This window comes from Theropithecus gelada, chromosome 5 (genome assembly GCF_003255815.1).
Source record: "Theropithecus gelada isolate Dixy chromosome 5, Tgel_1.0, whole genome shotgun sequence".
NCBI classification, from domain to species: domain Eukaryota; kingdom Metazoa; phylum Chordata; class Mammalia; order Primates; family Cercopithecidae; genus Theropithecus; species Theropithecus gelada.
In genome coordinates, this window is record NC_037672.1 from 90,839,228 (window position 1) to 90,861,236 (window position 22,009).

The following is a 22,009-nucleotide window of genomic DNA, read 5'->3' on the forward strand; positions in this document are numbered from 1 at the left end:
CTAAGAAAGATTCTTTCTCTTTTTTATCGGAGGACATTTCCTTTGGCGCTACAGTCTTCAAAGGGATCCGAAATATTAGTTCTCAGATTCCACAGAAAAAACGCTAGCAAACAGCTCCATGAAATACAGCTGTAACTCTGTGAGTGGAAGTCACACATCACAAAGCAGTTTCTCAGAAATTTTCTTTCCAGTTTTTCTCTGATGATATTTTCTTTTTCACCATTGCTCTCCATGGGCTTCCAAATATCACTTTGCAAATTCCACAAGAACTGTCTTAGCGAAAAACTTCTTGAGGAGAAAGCTGTAAATCTGTGAGATGATTTCACAGAACACGAAGAAGTTTCTCAGAATGCTTCTTTCTCTTTTTTTATAGGAGGATATTTCCTTTGGCCCAACAGTCTTCAAAGGGATCCGAAATATCAGTTCTCAGATTCCACAGAAATAAGGCTAGCAAACAGCACCACGAAATACAGCTGTAACTCTGTGAGTGGAAGTCACACATCACAAAGCAATTTCTCAGAAAGCTTCTTTCCAGTTTTTCTCTGAAGATATTTTCTTTTTCATCATAGCCCTCTAGGGGCTTCCAAATATCACTTTGCAGATTCCACAAGAGCAGTCTTAGCGAACAGCTTCTTGAGGGGAAAGCTGTAACTCTGTGAGATAAATTAACAGAACACTAAGCAGTTTCTCAGAAAGCTTCTTTACATTTTTGTCTGAGGATATTCTCTTTTTCCCCATAGCCCTCCATGCGCTTCCAAATATCGCTTTGCAAATTCCACAAGAACAGTCTGAGTGATGGGTTCTTGAGGGGAAAGCTGTAACTCTGTGAGACGATTTCACAGAACACAAAGAAGTTTCTCAGAAATCTTATTTCTCTTTTTTATTGGAGGATATAAACTTTGGCCCTATAGTCTTCAAAGGGATCCGAAATATCAGTTCTCAGATTCCACGGAAATAAGGCTAGCAAACTGATCCACGAAATACAGCTGTAACTCTGGGAGTGGAAGTCACACATCACAAAAGCAGTTTCTCAGAAAGCTTCTTTCCAGTTGTTATCTGAGGATATTTTCTTTTTCACTGTAGCCCTCTATGGGCTTCCAAATATCACTTTGCAGATTCCACAAGAGCAGTCTTAGCGAATTTCTTCTTGAGAGGTAAGCTGTAACTCTGTGAGATGAATTATCAGAACACAAAGCAGTTTCTCAGAAAGCTTCTTTCCAGTTTTTTCTGAGGATATTTTCTTTTTCCCCATAGCCTTCCAGGGGCGTGCAAATATCACTTTGCAAATTCCACAACTACAGCCTTAGCGAAAGACTTCTTGAGGATAAAGCTGTATCTCTGTGTAATGATTTCGCAGATCACAAGGAAGTTTCTCAGAAAGCTTCTTTCTCATTTATATCGGAGAATATTTCCTTTGGCCTTATAGTCTTCCATGGGATCCGAAATATCAGTACTCAGATTCCACAGAAATAAGGCTAGCAAACAGATCCAGTAAATACAGCTGTAACTCTGTGAGTGGAAGTCACACATCACAAAGCAGTTTCTCAGAAAGCTTCATCTCAGTTTTTCTCTGAGGATATTTTCTTTTTCACCATAGTCCTCTAAGGGCTTCCAAATATCACTTTGCAAATTTCACAACAACTATCTTAGCGAGCTGCTTCTTGAGGGGAAAGTTGTAACTCTGTGAATTGAATGAGCAGAACACTAAGCAGTTTCTCAGACAGTTTGTTTTCAATTTTTATCTAAGTATATTTTCTTTTTCACCATAGCCCTCCATGGGCTTCCAAATATCACTTTGCAATTTCCACAAGAATAGCCTTAGCAAAAGGCTTCTTGAGGGGATAGCTGTAACTCTTTTAGATGTTTTTACAGAACACAAAGAAGTTTCTCAGAAACCTTCTTTCTCTTTTTTATCAGAGGATATTTCGTTTGGCCTTATAGTCTTCAAAGGGATCCGAAATATCAGTTCTCAGATTCCACAGAAATAAGGCTACCAAACAGATTCACGAAATAGAGCTGTAACTCAGTGAGTGAAAGTCACACATCACAAAGCACTTTCTCAGAAAGTTTTTCCAGTTTTTTTCTCAGGATATTTGCTTTTTCACCATAACCATCTATGGGATTCCAAATATCACTTTGCAAATTCCACAAGAACAGCCTTAGCGAAAGGCTTCTTGAGGGGAAAGCTGGAACTAAGTGAGATGCAGTCAGAAATCACAAAGAAGGTCCCAGGAAAGCTTCTTTCTCATTTCTATCGTAGGATATTTTCTTTGGCCCTATAGTCTTCCAAGGGATCCGAAATATCGCAAAGCAGTTTCTCAGAAAGCTTCTTTTCACTTTTTCTCTGAGGATATTTTCTTATTCACCATAGCCCTCTACGGGCTTCCAAATATCACTTTGCAAATTCGACAAGAACAGACTTAGCAAAAGGCTTCTGGAGTGGAAAGCTGTAACTCTGTGAGATGAATTAACAGAACACTTAGCAGTTTCTCAGAAAGCTTCTTTCCAGTTTTTATCTGAGGATATTTTCTTTTTCAGCAGAGCCCTCCATGGGCTTCCAAATATCACTTTGCAAATCCCACAAGAACTGTCTTATCGAAAGGCTTCTTGAGAGGAAAGCTGTAACTCTGTGAGATGATTTCGCAGAACACAAAGAAGTTTCTCAGAAAGCTTCTTTCTCTTTTTTAAAGGAGGTTATTTCCTTTGGCCCTATAGTCTTCAAAAGGATACGAAATATCAGTTCTCACAATCCACAGAAATAAGGCTAGCAAACAGCTCCAGGAAATTCAGCTGTAACTCTGTGAGTGGAAGTCACACATCGAAAAGCAGTTTCGTGGAAAGCTTCTTTCCAGTTTTTATCTGAGGATATTTTGTTTTTCCCTATAACCCTCCGTGGGCTTCCAAATGTCACTTTGAAAATTCCACAAGAACAGCCTTAGCGAAAGTCTTCTTGAGGGGAAAACTGTAACTCTGTGAGATGAACTCACAGATCACAAAGAATATTCTCAGAAAGCTTCTTTCTCTTTTCTATCAGGGGATATTTCCTTTGGCCCTATAGTCTTTGAAGGAATCCGAAATATCAGTTCTCAGATTCCACAGAAATAACCGTAGCAAACAGCTACACGAAATAGAGCTGTAACTCAGTGAGTGGAAGTCACACAATACAAAGCAGTTTCTCCGAAAGCTTCTGTCCAGTTTTTATCTGAGGATATTTTCTTTTTCACCATAGCCCTGCATGGGCTTCCAAATATCACTTTGCAAATTTCACAAGAACAGTCTTAGTGAAAGGATTCTTGAGGGGAATGCTGTAACTCTGTGAGATGAATACAAAGATCACAAAGAAGTTTCTCAGAAAGCTTCTTTCTCGTTTTTATCGTAGGATATATCCTTTGGCCTTATAGCCTTCGAAGGCATCCCAAATATCAGTTCTCAGATTCCACAGAAATAAGGCTAGCAAACAGCTCCACGAAATACAGCTGTAAAGTAGTGAGTGGAAGTCACACATCACCAAAGAGTTTCTCAGAAATCTTCTTTCCAGTTTTTATCTGAGGATATTTTCCTTTTTACTATAGCCCTCCATGGGCTTCAAAATATCACTTTGCAAATTCAACAAGAACAGTCTTACCGAACGGGTTTTTAAGGGGAATCTGTAACTCTGAGAGATGAGTTAACAGAACACAAACAGTTTCTCAGAAAGCTTCATTCCTGTTTTTATCTGAGAATATGTTCATTTTCAACGTAGCCCTTCATGGGCTTCCAAATTTCACTTTGCAGATTCCACAAGAACAGTCTTAGCGAATGGCTTCTTGAGAGGAACGCTGTAACTCTGTGAGGAGAATTTACAGATCACAAAGAAGGTTCTCAGAAAGCTTCTATCTCATTTTAATCGTAGGATTTTTCCTTTGGTCCTATAGTCTTCAAAGGGTTCCGAAATATCAGTTGTCAGATTCCATAGAAATAAGTCTAGCAAACAGCTCATGGAAATACAGCTGTAAGTCAGTGAGTGGAAGTCACACATCACAAAGCACTTTCTCAGAAATCTTCTTTCCAATATTTATCTGATGATATTTTCTTTTTCACCCTAGCCCTCCTTGGGCGTCCAAATATCTCCTTGAAATTTGCACAAGAACAATCTTAGCGAATGGCTTCTTGAGAGGAAAGCTGCAATTCTGGGAGATGAATTCACAGATCACAAAGCAGTTTCTCAGAAAGCTTCTTTCCAGTTTTTATCTGAGGATACTTTCTTATTCTACATAGCCCTCCATTGGCTTCCAAATATCACCCAGAAAATTCCTTAAGAACAGTCTTAGAGAACTGCTTCTTCAGGGGAAACCGGTAACTCTGTGAGATGAATTAACAGAACACAAAGCAGTTTTTCAGAAAGCTTCTTTCCAGTTTTTACCTGAAGATATTTTCTTTTTCCCCATAGGCCTCCATGGGCTTCAAAATATCACTTTGAAAATTCCAGAAGAAAAATCTTAGCAAAAGGCCTCTTGAGGGGAACGCGGTAACTCGGTGAGATGATTTACAGATTACAAAGAAGTTTCTCAGGAAATTTCTTGCTCATTTTTATTGAAGAATATATCCTTTGGCCTATAGGCTTCAAAGGGATCCCTAATATCTGTTCTCAGAATTCACAGAAAACAGGCTAATAAAAAGCTCCATGAAATACAGCTGTAACTCAGTGAGTGGAAGTCACACATCACAAAGCAGTTTCTCAGAAAGCTTCTTTCCAGTATTTATCTGAGGATATTTTCTTTTTCACCATTGCCCTCCATGGGCTTCCAAATATCCCTTTGCACATTCCATAATAACTGTATTAGCGAAAGGCTTCTTGAGGTGAAAGCTGTAACTCTGTGAGATTAATTAACAGAACACAAATCAGTTTCTCACAAAGCTTCTTTTCAGTTTTTATCTGAGGATATTTTCTTTTTCACCATAGCCCTCCATGGGCTTCCAAATATCACTTTGCAAATTCCATAAGAACAGTCTTAGCGAAAGTCCTCTTGAGGGGAAGGCTGTAACTCTATGAAATGAATTCACAGATCTCAAAAAATTTCTCAGAATGTTTCTTTCTCTTTTTTATAAGAGGATATTTCCTTTGGCCCTATATATTCAAAGGGATCTGAAATATCCGTTCTAAGTTTCCACAGAAATATGGTTAGCAAACAGCTACATGAAATAAAGCTGTAACTCAGTTACTGGAAGTCAAATATCACAAAGCAGTTTCTCAGAAAGCTTCTTTCCAGTTTTTATCTGAGGATATTTTGTTTTTAAACATAGCCCACTAAGGGCTTCCAAATATCACCTTGTAAATTCCACAAAAACAGTATTAGCGAACGGCTTCTTGAGGGGAAAGCTGTAACTCTGTCAGATGAATTAACAGAATACAAAGCAGTTTCTCAAAAAGCGTCTCTCCAGTTTTTATCTGAGGATATTTTCTTTTTTACCATACCCCTACATTTGCTTCCAAATATCACTTTGCAAATTCCACAAGAACAGTCTTTGCGATAATATTCTTGAGGGGAAAACTGTAACTCTGTGAGATGAATTCACAGATCACAAAGAAGTTTCTCAGACAGCTTCTTTTTCATTTGTATTGGAGGATATTTCCTTCGGCCCTATAGTCTTTAAAGGGATCCCAAATAACAGTTCTCAGATTCCACAGAAAAAAGCCTAGCAAACAGCTCCACGAAATACTGCTGTAACTCAGTGAGTGGAAGTCACACACACAAAGCAGTTTCTCAGAAAGCTTCTTTGCAGTTTTGTTGTGAGGATATTTTCTTGTTCACCATAGCCCTCCATGGGCTTCAAAATATCACTTTGCAAATTACACAAGAACAGTCTTAGCGAATGACTTTTTTATGGGAAGCTGTAACTCTGAGAGATGAATTAACACAACACAAAGCAGTTTCTCAGAAAGCTTCATTCCAGTTTTTATCTGAGGTAATTTTCTTTTTCACCATAGTCCTCCATTGGCTTTCAAATTTCATTTGGCGGATACCACAGGAACAGTCTTAACGAAAGGCTTCTTGAGTTAAAAGCTACAACTCTGTGAGATGAATTCACAGAGCACAAAGAAGTTTCTCAGAAAGCTTCTTTCTCATTTTTATTGGAGGATATTTCCCTTGGCCCTATATCTTCTAAGGGATCTGAAATATCAGTTCTCAGATTCCACGGAAATAAGGCTAGCAAACAACTCCAGGAAATACAGCTGTAACTCAGTGAGTGGATGTCACACATCACAAAGCAGTTTCTCAGAAACCTTCTTTCCAGTTCTTATCTGAGGATATTTTCTTTTTCACCATAGCCCTCTATGGGCTTCCAAATATCACTTTGCAAATTTCACAAGAACATTCTTAGCGAACGGCTTCTTGAGTGGAAAGCTGAAACTCTGTGAGATGAATTCACAGATCACAAAGCAGTTTCTCAGAAAGCTTCATTCCAGTTTTTATCTGAGGATAATTTCTCTTTCACCATGGCCTTCCATGGGCTTCCAAATACCAGTTTGCAAATTCCACAAGAACAACCTTAGCGAACTGCTTCTTGAGTGGAAATCTGCAACTCTGTGTGATGAATTCACAGATCTCAAAGAAGTTTCTCAGAAAGCTTCTTTCTCATTTTTATCAGAAGATATTTTCTTTGGCCCTATATCTTCAAAGGGATCCGAAATATCAGTTCTAAGATTCCACAGAATAAGGCTAGCAAACAGCGACATGAAATACAGCTGTAATTCAGTGAGTGGAAGTCTCATATCAAAAGCAGATTCTCAGAAAACTTCTTTCCAGTTTTTCTCTGAGGACATTTTCTTTTTCAACGTAGCCCTCTAATGCCTTCCAAATATCACTTTGCAAATTCCACGAGAACAGTCGTAGCGAACGGCTTCTTGAGGGGAAAGCTGTAACTCTGTGAGATGAATTAACAGAACACTAAGCAGTTTCTCAGAATGCTTCTTTCCAGTTTTTGTCTGAGGATATTTTCTTTTTTACCATAGGCCTTCATTAGCTTCCAAATATCATTTTGCAAATTCCACAAAAACTGTCTTAGCGAAACGCTTCTTGAGGGAAAAGCTGTAACTCTGTGAGATGAATTCACAGATCACAAAGAAGTGTCTCAGAAAGCTTCTTTCTCATTTTTATCAGAGGATATATCCTTTGGCCTTATAGTCTTCAATCTGATCAGAAATATCAGTTCTCAGATTCCACAGAAACAAGGCTTACAATCAGCTCCATGAAATGCAGCTTTAACTCAGTGAGTGGAAGTCGCACATCACAAAGCAGTTTCTCAGAAAGCTTCTTTCCAGTTTTTAACTGAGGATATTATCTTTTTCACCAGAGCCCTCCATGGGCTTCCAAATATCACGTTGCAAATTCCACAAGAACAGTCTTAATGAAAGGTTTCTAGAGAGGAAAGCTGCAACACTATCACATGAATTCACAGATCACAAAGAAGCTTCTCGGAAAGCTTCTCTCTCATTTTTATCGGAGGATATTTCCTTTAACCCTATAGTCTTCAAAGAGATCCGAAATATCAGTACTCAAATTCCACAGAAATAAGGCTAGCAAACAGCTCCTCGAAATACCGCTGTAACTCAGTGATTGGAAGTCACCCATCACAAAGCAGTATGTCAGAAAGCTTCCTTCCAGATTTTATGTGAGGATATTTTCTTTTTCACCGTAGCCCTCTATGGGCTTCCAAGTATCACTTTGCAAATTCCACTAGAATAGACTTAGCGAACGGCTTCTTGAGGGGAAAGCTGTAACTCTGTGAGATGAATTAACAGAACACAAAGCATTTTCTCAGAAAGCTTCTTTCCAGTTTTTTTCTAAGGATATTTTCTTTTTCAACATAAACCCCCTTGGGCTTCCAAATATCACCTTGCAAATTCAGCAAGAACATTCTTAGCGAATGGCTTCTTGAAGGGAATGCTGTAACTCAATGAGAGGAATTAACAGAACACTAAACAGTTTCTCAAAAAGCTTCTCTCCAGTATTTATCTCAGGATATTTTCTTTTTTCCACAGTCCTCCATGGGCTTCCAAATATCACTTTGCAAATTTGACAAGAACAGTCTTAATGAACAGCTTCTTGAGGGGAACCCTGCAACTCTGAGATGAATTCACAGATCAAAAAGAAGTTTCTCAGGAAGCTTCTTTCTCATTTTTATTGGAGGATATTTCCTTTGGCCCTATGGTCTTCAACGGAATCCGAAACATCAGTTCTCAGATTCCACAGAAATAAGGTCAGCAAACAGCTCCACGAAATACAGCTGTAACTCAGTGAGTGGAAGTCACACATCACAAAGCAGTTTATCAGAAAGGTTCTTTCCAGTTTTTATCTGAGTATATTTTCTTTTTCACCATAGCCCTCTATGGGCTTCCAAATATCTCTTTGCAAATTCCACAAGAACAGTCTTAGAGAAAGGCTTCTGAGGGAAAAGCTGTAAATCTGTGAAGTGAATTAACAGAACACAAAGCAGTTTCTCACAAAGCTTCTTTTCAGTTTTTATCTGAGGATAATTTCTATTTCACCATAGCCCTCCATGGGCTTCTGAATATCACTTTGCAAATTCCTCAAGAACAGTCTTAACGAAAGTCTTCTTGAGGGGAAAGCTGTAACTCTGTGAGATGAATTCACAGATCACAAAGAAGTTTCTCAGAAAGCTTCTTTTTCATTTTTAATGCAGGATATTTCCTTTGGCCCTATAGACTTCAAAGGGATCCGAAACATCAGTTCTCAGATTCCACTGAAATAAAGCTAGCAAACAACTGCACGAAATACAGCAGTAACTCAGTGAGTGGAAAAAGACATCACAAAGCAGTTTCTCAGAAAGCTTCTTTCAAGTTTTTATCTGAGGATAATTTCTTTTTCACCATAGCCCTCTATGGATTTGTAAATATCGCTTTGCAATTTCCGCAAGAACAGTCTTAGCGAACGGCTTCTTGAGGAGAAAGCTGTAAGTCTTTGAGATGAATTTGCAGAACACAAAGCTGTTTCTCAGAAAGTTTCTTTCCAGTTTTTATCTTAGGATATTTTCTTATTCACCATAGCCGTCCATAGGCTTCCAATTATCACTTTACAAATTCCACAAGAACAGTGTTAAAGAACAGCTTCTCGAAGGGACTACTGCAACTCTGTGAGTTGAAATCACAGATCACAAAGTAATTTCTCAGAAAGCTTCTTTCTCATTTTCATCGTAAGATATTTCCTTTGGTCCTATAGTCTTCAAAGGGATCCGAAATATCAGTTCTCAGATTCCACAGAAAAAAAGGCTCGCAAACAGCTCCATGAAATACAGCTGTAACTCGGTGAGTGGAAGTCACTCATCACAAAGCAGTTTCTCAGAAAGCTTCTGTCTAATTTTTCTCATAGTGTATTTCCTTTGTATCTATAGTCTTCAAAGGGACCCAAAATATCAGTTCTCAGATTCCAGAGAAAAAAAGGCTCGCAAACAGCTCCACGAAATACAGCTGTAACTTTGTAAGTGAAAGTCACACATCACAAAGCAGTTTCTCAGAAAGCTTCTTTACAGTTTTTATCTGAGGATATTTTCTCTTTCACCATTGCCCACACTGGGCTTCCAAGTATCACTTTGCAAATTCCACAAGAACAGTTTTAGCTAATGGCTTCTTGAGGGGAAAGCTGTAACTCTGTGAGATGAATTAACAGAACACTGAGCAGTTTCTCAGAAAGCTTCTTTCCAGTTTCTATCTGAGGATATTTTCCTTTTCACCATAGCACACCAGGTGCTTCCAAATATCACTTTACAAATTCCATAAAAAGAGTCATAGCGAATGGCTTCTTGAGGGGAAAGCTGAAACTCTTTGAGATGAATTAGTAGAACACAAAGCAGTTTGTCAGAAAGTTTCTTTCCAGTTTTTATCTGAGGATATTATCTTTTTCACCATAGCCCTCCATGGGTTTCCAAATATCACCTTGCAAATTCCACAAGAACACTCTTAGCGAAAGACTTCTTGAGGGGAAAGCTGTAACTCTGTGAGATGAATTCACAGATTACAAGGAAATTTCTCAGAAAGCTTCTTTCTCATTTTTTTCCGACGATATTTCCTTTGTCCCTGTAGTCTTCAAAGGGATCCGAAATATCAGTTCTCAGATCCCATAGAAATGAGGCTAGCAAACAGCTCCATGAAATACAGCTGTAACTCATTGAGTGGAAGTCACACATCACAAAGCAGTTTGTCAGAAAGCTTGTTTCAGGTTTTAATCTGAGGATATTACCTTTTTCACCATAGCCCTCTATGGGCTTCCAAACATCTCTTTGCAAATTTCACAAGAACTGTCTTAGCGAACGGCTTCTTGAGGGGAAAGCTGTAACTCTGTGAGATGAATTAACAGAACACAAAATAGTTTCTCCGAAAGCTTCTTTCCAGTTTTTATCAGAGGATATTTTCTTTTTCACCATAGCCCTCTATGGCCTTCCAAATATCTCTGTAAATTTCACAAGAATATTCGTAGCGAACGCCGTCTTGTGGAGAAAGCTGTAATTCTGTGAGATGAATTTACAGAACACAAAGCAGTTTCTCAGAAAGCTTCTTTACAGTTTTTAACTGAGGATATTTTCTTTTTCACTATAGACCTCCGTGGTCTTCCAAATATCACTTTTCAAATTCCACACGAACATTCTTAGCGAAAGGCTTCTTAAGGGGAAAGCTGTATCTCTGTGAGATGAATTCACAGATCACAAAGAAGTTTCTCAGAAAGCTTCTTTCTCAATTTTTTCGGAGGATATTTCCTTTGGCCCTATAGTCTTCAAAGGGATCCGAAATATCTGTTCTCAAATTCCGCAGAAATTAGGCTAGAAAACAGCTTCACGAAATACAACTGTAACTCAGTGAGTGGAAGTCACACATCACAAAACAGTTTCTTAGAAAGCTTCTTTCAGGTGTTAATCTGAGGATATTATCTTTTTCACCGTAGCCCTATATGGGCTTCCAAATATCATTTCGCAAATTCCACAAGAAGAGCCTTTTCGCACGGCTTCTGGAGGGGAAAGCTGTAACTCTCTGAGATGAATTCACAGATCACAAAGCAGTTTCTCAGAAAGCTTCTTTCCAGTTTTTCTCTGAGGATATTTTGTTTTCAAAATAGCCCTCCATGGGCTTCCAAATATCACTTTGCAAATTCCACAAGAACAGTCTTAACGATAGGCTTCTTAAGGGAAAAGCTGTCACTCTGACAGATGAATTCACAGATCACGAAGAAGATTCTCAGAAAGCTTCTTTCTCATTTTTATCGGAGGATATTTCCTTTGGCCCTGTAGTCTTCAAGTGATCCCCAATATCAGTTCTCAGATTCCACGGAAGTAATGCTAGCAAACAGCTCCTCAAAATACAGCTGTAACTCAGTGAGTGGAAGTCACACATTACAAAGCTGTTTCTCAGAAAGCTTCTGTCCAGTTTTTATCTGAGGATATTTTCTTTTTCATTGCATTCCTTCAGGGGCTTCCAAATATCACTTTGTAAATTCCACAGGAACAGTCTAAGTGAATGCCTTGCTGAGGGGAGAGTTGTAACTCTGTGAGATGAATTCACAGATCACAAAGCAGTTTCTCAAAAAGCTTCCTTTCTGTTTTTATCTGAGGATATTTTCCTTTTCACCATAGCCCTCCTTGATCTTCCAAATGTAAGTTTGCAAAATCAACAAAAACAGTCTTAGCAAAAGGCTTCTTCAGTGGAAAGCTGTAAGTCTGTGAGATGAATGCACAGATCACAAAGAGGTTTCTCAGAAAGCTTCTTTCTCATTTTTATCGGAGGATATTTCCTTTGACTCTATAGTCTTCCAAGGGATCCGAAATATCAGTTGTCAGATTCCACAGAAATAAGGCTAGCAAAGAGATCCACAAACACAGCTATAACTCAGTAAGTGGAAGTCACACATAACAAATCAGTTTTTCAGAAAGCATCTTTCCACTTTTTATGTCAGGATATTTTCTCTTTCAACGTAGCCCTCCATGGGTTTCCAAATATCACTTTGCAAGTTACACAAGAACAGTCTTAGGAAACGGCTTCTTGCAGGGAAAGCTGTAACTCTGTGAGATGAACTCACAGATCACAAAAAAGTTTCTCAGAATGCTTCTCGCTCTTCTTTACCAGAGGATATTTCCTTTGGCCCTATAGTCTTCCAAGGGATCCGAAATATCAGTTCTCAGATTCCACAGAAATAAGGCTGGCAAACAGCTCCACGAAATACAGCTGTAACTCAGTGAGTGGAAGTCACACATCACAAATCAGTTTCTCACGAAGCTTCTTTCCAGTTTTTATCAGAGGATATATTATTTTTCACTATAGCCCTCCTTGGGCTTCCAAATATCACTTTGCAAATTTCACAAGAACATTCTTAGCGAACGGCTTCTTGAGGGGAAAACTGTAACTCTGTGAGATGAATACACAGATCACAAAGAAGTTTCTCAGAAAGCTTCTTTCCAGTTTTTATCTGAGGATATTTTCATTTTCACCATAGTACTCCATGGGCTTCGAAATATCAATTTGCAAATTCCAGAAGAACAGTCTTAGTGAACGACTTGCTGAGGGGAAAGATGTAACTGTGTGAGATGAATTCACAGATCACAAAGCAGTTTCTCAGCAAGCTTCCTTTCTGTTTTTATCTGAGGATATTTTCTTTTTCACCATAGCCCTCCATGGGCTTCCCAATGTAACTTTGCAAATTTCACAAGAACAGTCTTAGCGAATGGCTTCTTCAGGGGAAAGCTGTAACTCTGTGAGATGAATTCACAGATCACAAAAGAGTTTCTCCGAATGCTTCTTACTCTTTTTTATTGGAGCATATTTCCTTTGGCCCTATAGTCTTCAAAGGGACCTGAAATATCACTTCTTAGATTCCACAGAAATAAGGCTAGCAAACAGTTACACGAAATACTGCTGTAACTCAGTGAGTGGAAGTCACAGATGACAAAGCACTTTCTCAAAAAGTTTCTTTGCAGTTTTATCTTAAGATATTTTCCTTTTCACCATAGCCCTCCATGGCATCTAAATATCAGTTTGCAAATTCCACAAGAACAGTCGTAGCGAACGTCTTCTTCAGGGGAAAGCTGTAACTCTGTGTGATGAATTCACAGATCACAAAGAAGTTCCTCAGAAAGCTTCTTTCTCATTTTTATCGGAGGATATTTCCTTTGGCCCTATAGTCTTCAAAGGGTTCCGAAATATCAGTTCTCAGATTTAACAGAAATACGGCTAGCAAACAGCTTTAAGAAATACAGCTGTAACTCAGTGAGTTGAAGTCACACATCACATAGCAGTTTCTCAGAAAGCTTCTTTCCAGTTTTTATCTGAGGATAATTTCATTTTCACCATAGCCCTCCATGGGCTTCCATATATCAGTTTACAAATTCCACAAGAACAGTCTTAGCAAATGGCTTCCTGAGGGGAAAGCTGTAACTCTGTGAGATGAATTCACAGATCATAAAAGAGTTTCTCAGAAAACTTCTTTCCAGTTTTTATCTGAGGATATATTCTTTTTCAACATAGCCTTCCATGGGCTTCCAAATATCACTTTGCAAATTCACAACAACAGCCTTAGCGAACGGCTTCTTGAAGGGAAAGCTGTAACTCTGTGACATGAATTCAATGATCACAAAAATGTTTCTCAGAAAGCTTCTTTCTATTTTTTATGGGAGGATATTTCTTTTGGCTGTATAGTCTTCCAAGGGTTAGGAAATATCAGTTCTCGGATTCCACAGAAATAAGTAGAGCAAACAGCTCAACGAAATACAGCTGGAACTCAGTGAGTTGAAGTCACACATCACAAAGCAGTTTCTCAGAAAGCATATTTCCAGTTTTTATCTGAGGATATTTTCTTTTTCACCATCGACCAGCATGGGATTCCAAATATCACGTTGCAAATTCCACAAGAACACTCTTAGCGAAAGGCTTCTTCAGGGGAGAGCTGCAACTCTGTGAGATGAATTCACAGATCACAAAGAAGTTTCACAGAAATCTTCTTTCTCCTTTTTATTGTAGGATATTTCCTTCGCCCTTTAGCCTTCAAAGGGATCCAAAATATCGGTTCTCAGATCCCACAGAAATAAACCTAGCAAATAGCTGCACTAAATACAGCTGTAACTCAGTGCGTGGAAGTCACACATCATAGAGCACTTTCTCAGAAAGCTTTTTTCCAGTTTTTATCTGAGGATATTCTCTTTTTCACCATAGCCCTCCATGAGCATCCAATTATCAGTTTGCAAATTCCACAAGAACACTCTTAGCGACCGGCTTCTTTAGAGGAAAGCTGTAACTCTATGAGATGAATTCACAGATCACAAAGCAGTTTCTCTGCAAGCTTCCTTCCTGTTTTCATCTGAGGATATTTTCTTTTTCACCATTTCCCTCAATGGGCTTCCAATTATCACTTTGCAAATTTCTCAAGAACCGTCTCAGCGAAAGGATTCTCAAGGGGAAAGCTGTAATTCTGTGAGATGAATGCAAAGATCACAAAGCAGTTTCTCACAAAGCTTTTTTCCAGTTTTCATCTGAGGTTATATTCTTTTCCACCTGAGCCCTCCATTGGCTTCCAATTATTACTTTGTAAATTTCACAAGAACAGCCTTAGCAAAAGGCTTCTTAGGGGGAAAGTTGTAACTCTGTGAGATGAATTCACAGATCACAAAGAAGTTTCTCTGAAAACTTCTTTCTCCTTTTTATCAGAGGATATTTACTTTTGCCCTATAGTCTTCAAAGGGATCCGAAATATCAGTTCTCAGACTCCACAAAAATAAGACTAGCAAACAGCTGCCCGAAACACAGCTGTAACTCAGTGAGTGGAAGTCACACATCACAAAGCAGTTTCTCAGAATAATTCTCTCCAGTTTTTATCTGGGGATATATTCTTTTTCACCGTTGCCCTCCATGGGCTTCCAAATGTAAATTTGCAAATTCCAGAAGAACAGTCTTTGCAAAAGGCTTCTTCAGGGAAAAGTTGTATCTCTGTGAGATGAATTCACAGATCGCAAAGAAGTTTTCAGAAAGCTTCTTTCTCATTTTTATCGGAGCATATTTCCTTTGGACCTATAGCCTTCAAAGGGATTGGAAATATCAGTTCTCAGATTCCACAGTAATAAGGCTAACAAACAGCTCCAAGTAATACATCTGTAACTCTATGAGTGGAAGTCTCACATCACAAAGCAGTTTCTCAGAAAGCTTCTTTCCAGTTTTTATCTCAGGATATTTCCTTTTTCCGCATTGCCCTCCATGGGCTTCCAAATATCAGTTTGCAAATTCCACAAGAACAGTCTTAGCGAACAGCTTCTTGAGGGGAAGGATGAAACTCTGTGAGATAAATTCACAGTTCACAAAGCAGTTTCTCAGAAAGCTTCTTTCCAGTTTAATCTGAGGATACTTTCTTTTTCACCGTAGCCCTCCATGGGCTTCCAAATGAAACTTTCCAAATTCCACAAGAACAGTCTTAGCGAAAGGCTTCTAGAGGGGAAAGTTGTAACTCTGTGAGATGAACTCACAGGTCACGAAAAAGTTTCTCAGAATGCGTCTTGCTCTTCTTCACTGGAGGATATTTCCTTTGTCCCTATAGTCTTCCAAGGGTTCCGAAATATCAGTTCTCAGATTCCACAGAAATAGGGCTAGCAAACAGCTCCACGAAACACAGCTGTAATTCAGTGAGTGGAAGTCACACATCGAAAAGCAGTTTCTCAGAAAACTTCTTACAGGTTTTTATCTCAGGATATTTTCTTTTTCACCATAGCCCTGTATGGGCTTCCAAATATCAGTTTGCAAATTCCACAAGACAGTCTTAGCAAACGGCTTGTGGAGGGTAAAGCTGCAAGTCTGTGAGATGAATTCACAGATCACAAAGCAGCTTCTCAGAAAGCTTCTTTCCAGTCTTTTTCTGAGGATATTTTCTTTTTTACCATAACCCTCCAAGGGCTTCCAAATGTCACTTTGCAAATTCCACAAGAACAGTTTTGGGAACGGCTTCGTGAGGGGATAGTTGTAACTCTCTGAGATGAATTCACAGATCAATAAGCAGTTTCTTAAAAAGCTTCTTTCCAGTTTTAAACTCAGAATATCTTATTTTTCACCATAGCCCTCCGTGGGCTTCAAAATATCACTTTGCAAATTCCACAAGAACAGTCTTAGCGAAAGGCTTCTTGAAGGGAAAGCTGTAACTCTGTGAGATGAATTCACAGATCACAAAAAGTTTCTCAGAAACCTTCTTTCTCTTTTTTATCAGATTATATTTCCTCTGACCCTGTAGTCTTCCACGTGTTCCGAAATAGCAGTTCTCAGATTTCACAGATAGGGCTAGAAAACAGCTCCACGAAATACAGCTGAAACTCAGTGAGTTGAAGTCACAGATCACAAAGCAGTTTCTCAGAAAGCTTCTTTCCAGTTTTCATCTGAGGATATTTTCTTTTTCACTGTAGCCCTCCATGGGCTTCCAAATATTACTTTGCAAATTCCAGAAGAACAGTCTTAGCGAACGGCTTCTTGAGGGGAAAACTGTAACTCTGTGAGATGAATTCATAGATCACAAAACAATTTCTCAGAAAGCTTCTTTCCAGTTTTTATCTGAGGATATTTTCTTTTTCACTGTAGCCCTCCTTGGGCTTCCAAAAGTCACTTTGCAAATTCCACAAGAACAGTCTTAGCGAACGGCTTCTTGAGGGCGAAGCTGTAACTTTGTGAGATGAATTAACGGAACACTAAGGAGTTTCTCACAAAGCTTCTTTCCAGTTTTTATCTTAGGATAATTTCTTTTTCACCATAGCCCTCCATGGGCTTCCAAATATCACTTTGCAAATTCCACAAGAACAGTCCTTGCAAACGGCTTCTTGAGGGGAAAGCTATAACTCTGTGAGATGAATTCACAGATCACAAAGTAGTTTCTCAGAAAGCTTCTTTCTCTTTTGTATCGGAATGTATTTCCTTTGGCCGTATAGTCTACAAAGGGATCCGTAATAACAGTCTCAAATATCCCACTGCAGATTTCAAGAAAACTGTATTAGCAAACTGATCAATGAACAGAAAAGTGTAACTCTGGAAGTTGCATTCACATGTCACAATGCAGTTTCTTAGAACACTTCTTTTCAGTTTTTATTTGAAGATACTTCCTTTTTCACTGTAGCCATCAATGGGTTCCCAAATATCACTTAGCAGATTCCAGGAGCAGAGTGTTAGGAAACAGCTACACGAACAGAAAGGTGGAAATCTGTGAGATGAATGCACAGATCACATAGAAGTTTCTCATAACGCTTCCTTTCAGTATTTATCTGAAGATATTTCCTTTTTCACTGAAGCCCTCAAAGCGCTCCCAAATATCACCTTGCAGATTCCAGGAGAAGAGTGTTAGCAAAAGCTACAAAAAGAGAAAGGTGGAACTCTGTGAGTGAATCTACAGGTCACATAGAAGTTTCTCAGAACGCTTCTTTTCAGTTTTTATCTAAATATATTTGCTTTTTCACTGTTGCCCTCAATGTGCTCCCATATATCACTTAGCAGATTCCACGAGAAGACTATTAGCAAACAGCTACATGAACAGAAAGGTGGAACTCTATGAGGTGAATGCACAGGACACATAGAAGTTTCTCAGAACGCTTCCTTTCAGTTTTTATCTAAAGATATTTCCTTTTTCAATGTAGCCATCAACACGCTCCCAAATATCACTTAGCAGATTCCACGAGAAGAGTGTTAGCAAACGGCTACATGAGCAGAAAGTTGGAACTCTGTGAGGTGAATGCACAGGCCACATAGAAGTTTCTTAGAACGCTTCCTTTCAGCTTTTATCTGTAGATAATTCCTTTTCAACTGTAGCCATCAATGCACTCCCAAATATCACTTTACATATTCCACGAGAAGAGTGTTAGCAAACAGTTACATGCACAGAAAGGTGGAACTCTGTGAGATGAACTCAGAGATCAGAAGGACATTTCTCAGAAATCTTCTTTCTCGTTTTTATCTGGGGATATTTCCTTTGGCTGTATACTCCTCTAAGCCATCCGAATTCTCGGTGCTCAGATTCAACAAAAACTGGACTAGCAAACAGCTCCATGAAATACAGCTGTAACTCAGTGAGTTGAATTCACACATCACAAAGCAGTTTCTCAGAAAGTTTCTTTCAACTTTTTACCTGGAGATATTTCCTTTGTCACCGTAACCTTCATTGGTCCAAGATATATCCCACTGCAGATTTAAAGAAACTGTGTTAGCAAACTGATCAATCAACAGAAAAGTGAAACTCTGTGAGTTTCATTCACAAGTCACAATGCAGTTTCTCAGAATGCTTCTTTTCAGTTTTTATCTGAAGATATTTCCAATTTCACTGTAGCCATCAATGCACTCCCAAATATCACTTTGTAGAATCCACAAGAAGAGTGTTAGCAAACAGAAGAGAAAGATGTTAGCAAACATGAACAGAAAGGTGGATCTCTGTGAGATGAATGCACAGGTCGCAGAGAAGTTTCTCAGAACGCTTCCTTTCTTTTTTTAATCTGAGGATATTTCCTTTTTCACTGAAACCCTCAATGCGCTTCCAAATATCACTTTGCAGATTCCACGAGAAGAGTGTTAGCAAACAGCTACATGAACAGAAAGGTGGAACTCTCTGATATGAAGGCACAGGTCACATAGAAGTTTCTCAGAATGATTCCTTTCAGTTTTTACCTGACAATATTTGCTTTTTCACTGTAGCCCTCAATGTGCTCCCAAATATCACTTTGCAGATTCCACGAGAAGAGTTTTAGTAAACAGCTACATGAACAGAAAGGTGGAACTCTGTGAGATGTACTCAGAGACCAGAAAGACATTTCTCACAAATCTTCTTTCTCATTTTTATCTGGGGATGTTACCTTTGGCAGTATACTCCTCCAAGTGATCCAAAATATCCATTCTCAGATTGAAGAAAAACTGGAGTAGCAAACGCCTCCTTGAAATACAGCTGTAACTCAGTGAGTTGAATTCATGCATCACAAAGTAGGTTCTCAGAAAGCTTCTTTCTTCTTTTTATCTGAAGATATTTCCTTTCTCACCATAAGCTTCATCGGTCAAAGAAGTATGCCACTGCTGTTTTGAAGAAAACTGTGTTAGAAAACTGATCAATGAACAGAAAAGTGTAACTTTGTGAGTTGCATTCACACGTCACAATGCAGTTTCTCAGAACGCTTCTTTTTAGTTTTTCTCTGAAGATATTTCCCTTTTCAGTGAAGCCGTCAATGCTCTCCCAAACATCACTTAGCAGATTCCACGAGAAGAATGTTAGCAAACAGCTACATGAACAAAAAGGTGGAACACTGTGATATGAATGCACAGGTCACATAGAAGTTCCTCCAAATGCTTCCTTTCAATATTTATCTGAAGATATTTCCTTTTTCACAGTAGCCCTCAATATGCTCCCAAATATCACTCTGCAGATTCCAGGAGAGGAGAGTTAGCAAACAGCTACATGAACAGAAAAGTGGAACTCTGTGAGGTGAATGCACAGGTCACATAGAAGTTTCTCAGTACGATTCCTTTCAGTTTTTATCTGAAGATATTTCCTTTTTCACTGTAGCCATCAATGCGCTCCCAAATATCACTTTGCAGATTCCACGAGAAGAATGTTAGCAAACAGCTACATAAACAGGAAGGTGGAACTCTGTGAGATGAACTCAGAGATCAGAAAGACATTTCTCAGAAATCGTCATTCTCATTTTTATCTGGCGATATTTCCTTTGGTTGTATACTCCTCCAAGCGATCCGAAACATCGGTTCTCAGAATCAACAAAAACTGGACTAGCAAACAGCTCCATGAAATACAGCTGTAACCCACTGAGTTGAATTCACACATCACAGAGCAGTTTCTCAGAAAGCTTTTTTCTACTTTTTATCTGAAGATATTTCTTTGTCACCATAAGCTTCATTGGTCAAAGAAATATCCCACTGCAGATTTGAGGAAAACTGTGTTAGCAATCTGATCAATGAACAGAAAAGTGTAACTCTGTGAGATGCATTCACACGACACAATGCAGTTTCTCAGAACGCTTCTTTTCAGTTTTATCTGAGGATACTTCCTTTTTCACTGTAGCCGTCAATGAGCTAGCAAATATCACATAGCAGATTCCACGAGAAGATTTTTAGCAAACAGTTACACGAACACAAAGGTGGAACTCTGTGAGATGAATGCACAGGTAACATTGAAGTTTCTCAGAACGCTTCCTTTCAGTTTTAATCCAAAGATATTTCCTTTTACACTGTAGCCATCAATGCGCACCGAAATATCATTTAGCAGATTCCATGAGAAGAGTGTTAGCAAACAGCTACATGAACAGAGATGGTGGAACTCTGTGAGGTGAACTCAGAGATCAGAAAGTCATTTCTCAGAAATCTTCTTTCACGTTTTTATCTGGGGATATTTCCTTTGGCTGTATACTCCTCCAAGCAATCCGAAATATCGGTTTTCAGATTCAACAAAAACTGGTCTAGCAAACAGCTCCATGAAATACAGCTGTAACTAGTGAGTAGAATTCACACATCACAAAGCAGTTTCTCAGAAAGCTTCTTTCTACTTTTTATCTGAAGACTTTTCCTTTGTCACCATAAGCTTCATTGGGCAAAGAAATATCGCACTGCAGGTTTCAAGAAAACTGTGTTAGCAAACAGATCAATGAACAGAAAAGTGTAACTCTGTGAGTTGCATTCACAGGTCACAATGCAGTTTCTCACAACACTTCTTTCCAGTTTTTATCTGAAGATATTTCCTTATTCACTATTGTCGTCAATTTGCTCCCGAATATCACTCAGCAGATTCCACGAGAAGATTGTTACCAAACAGCTACATGAACAGAAAGGTGGAACTCTGTGAGATGAATGCACAGGTCACTTAGAAGTTTCTCAGAACGCTTCCTTTCAGTTTTTATCTGAAGATATTTCCTTTGTCACTGTATCCCTCAATGTGCTCCCAAATATTACATTGCAGATTCCAGGAGAAGAGTGTTAGCAAACAGCTACATGAACAGAAAAGTGTAACTGTGTGAGTTGCATTCACACGTCACAATGCAGTTTTTCAGAACTCTTCTTTTCAGTTTTTATCTGAAGATATTTCATTTTTCAGTGTAGCCGTAATTGTGCTCCCAAATATCACTTTGCAGGTTCCACGAGAAAAGTGTTAGCAAACAGTTCCATGAACAGAAAGGTGGAACTCTGTGAGTTGAACTCAGAGATCAGAAAGACATTTCTCAGAAATCTTCTTTCTCATTTTTATCTGGGGATATTTCCTTTGGCTGTATACTCCTCCAAGCGATCCAAATATCGGTTCTCAGATTCAACAAAAAATGCACTAGCAAACAGCTGCATGAAATACTGCTGTAACTCAGTGAGTTGAATTCACACATTATAAAGCAGTTCTTCAAAAAGCTTCTTTCTACTTGTTATCTGAAGATATTTCCTATGTCACCATAAGCTTCATTGGGCAAAGATCTCCCACTGCTAAGTTCAAGAAAATTTTGTTAGCAAACTTATCAATGAACAGAAAAGTGTAACTCTTTGAGTTGCATTCACACGTCACAACGCAGTTTCTCAGAATGCTTCCTTTCAGTTTTTATCTGAAGATATTTCATTTTTCACAGTAGCCGTCAATGCGCTCCCAAATATCACTTAGCAGATTAAACGAAAAGAGTGTTAGGAAACAGCTGCATGAACAGAAAGGTGGAACTCTGTGAGATGAACTCAGAGAACAGAAAGGTATTTCTCAGAAATCTTCTTTCTCGTTTGTATCTGGGGATATTTCCCTTGGCTGTATACTACTCCAAGCCATCCGAAATATCGATTCTCAGATTCAACAAAAACTGGACTAGCAAACAGCTCCATGACATGGCACAAGTATACATATATAACAAACCTGCACGTTATGCACATGTACCCTAGAACTCAAAGTATAATAATAATAATAATAAGAAGAAGAAGAAGAAGAAGAAGAAGAAGAAGAAATAGGGTTGTAATTCAGTGAGTTGAAATCACACATCACAAAGCCATTTCTCAAAAAGC

The 22,009-nt window shown here is 38.7% G+C and overlaps 1 pseudogene; it reads right to left on the minus strand.

Moving 5' to 3' along the window:
• Nucleotides 1-553: 553 nt before the first annotated feature.
• LOC112624458 lies at nt 554-7,119 on the minus strand (annotated as a pseudogene).
• Nucleotides 7,120-22,009: the final 14,890 nt, after the last annotated feature.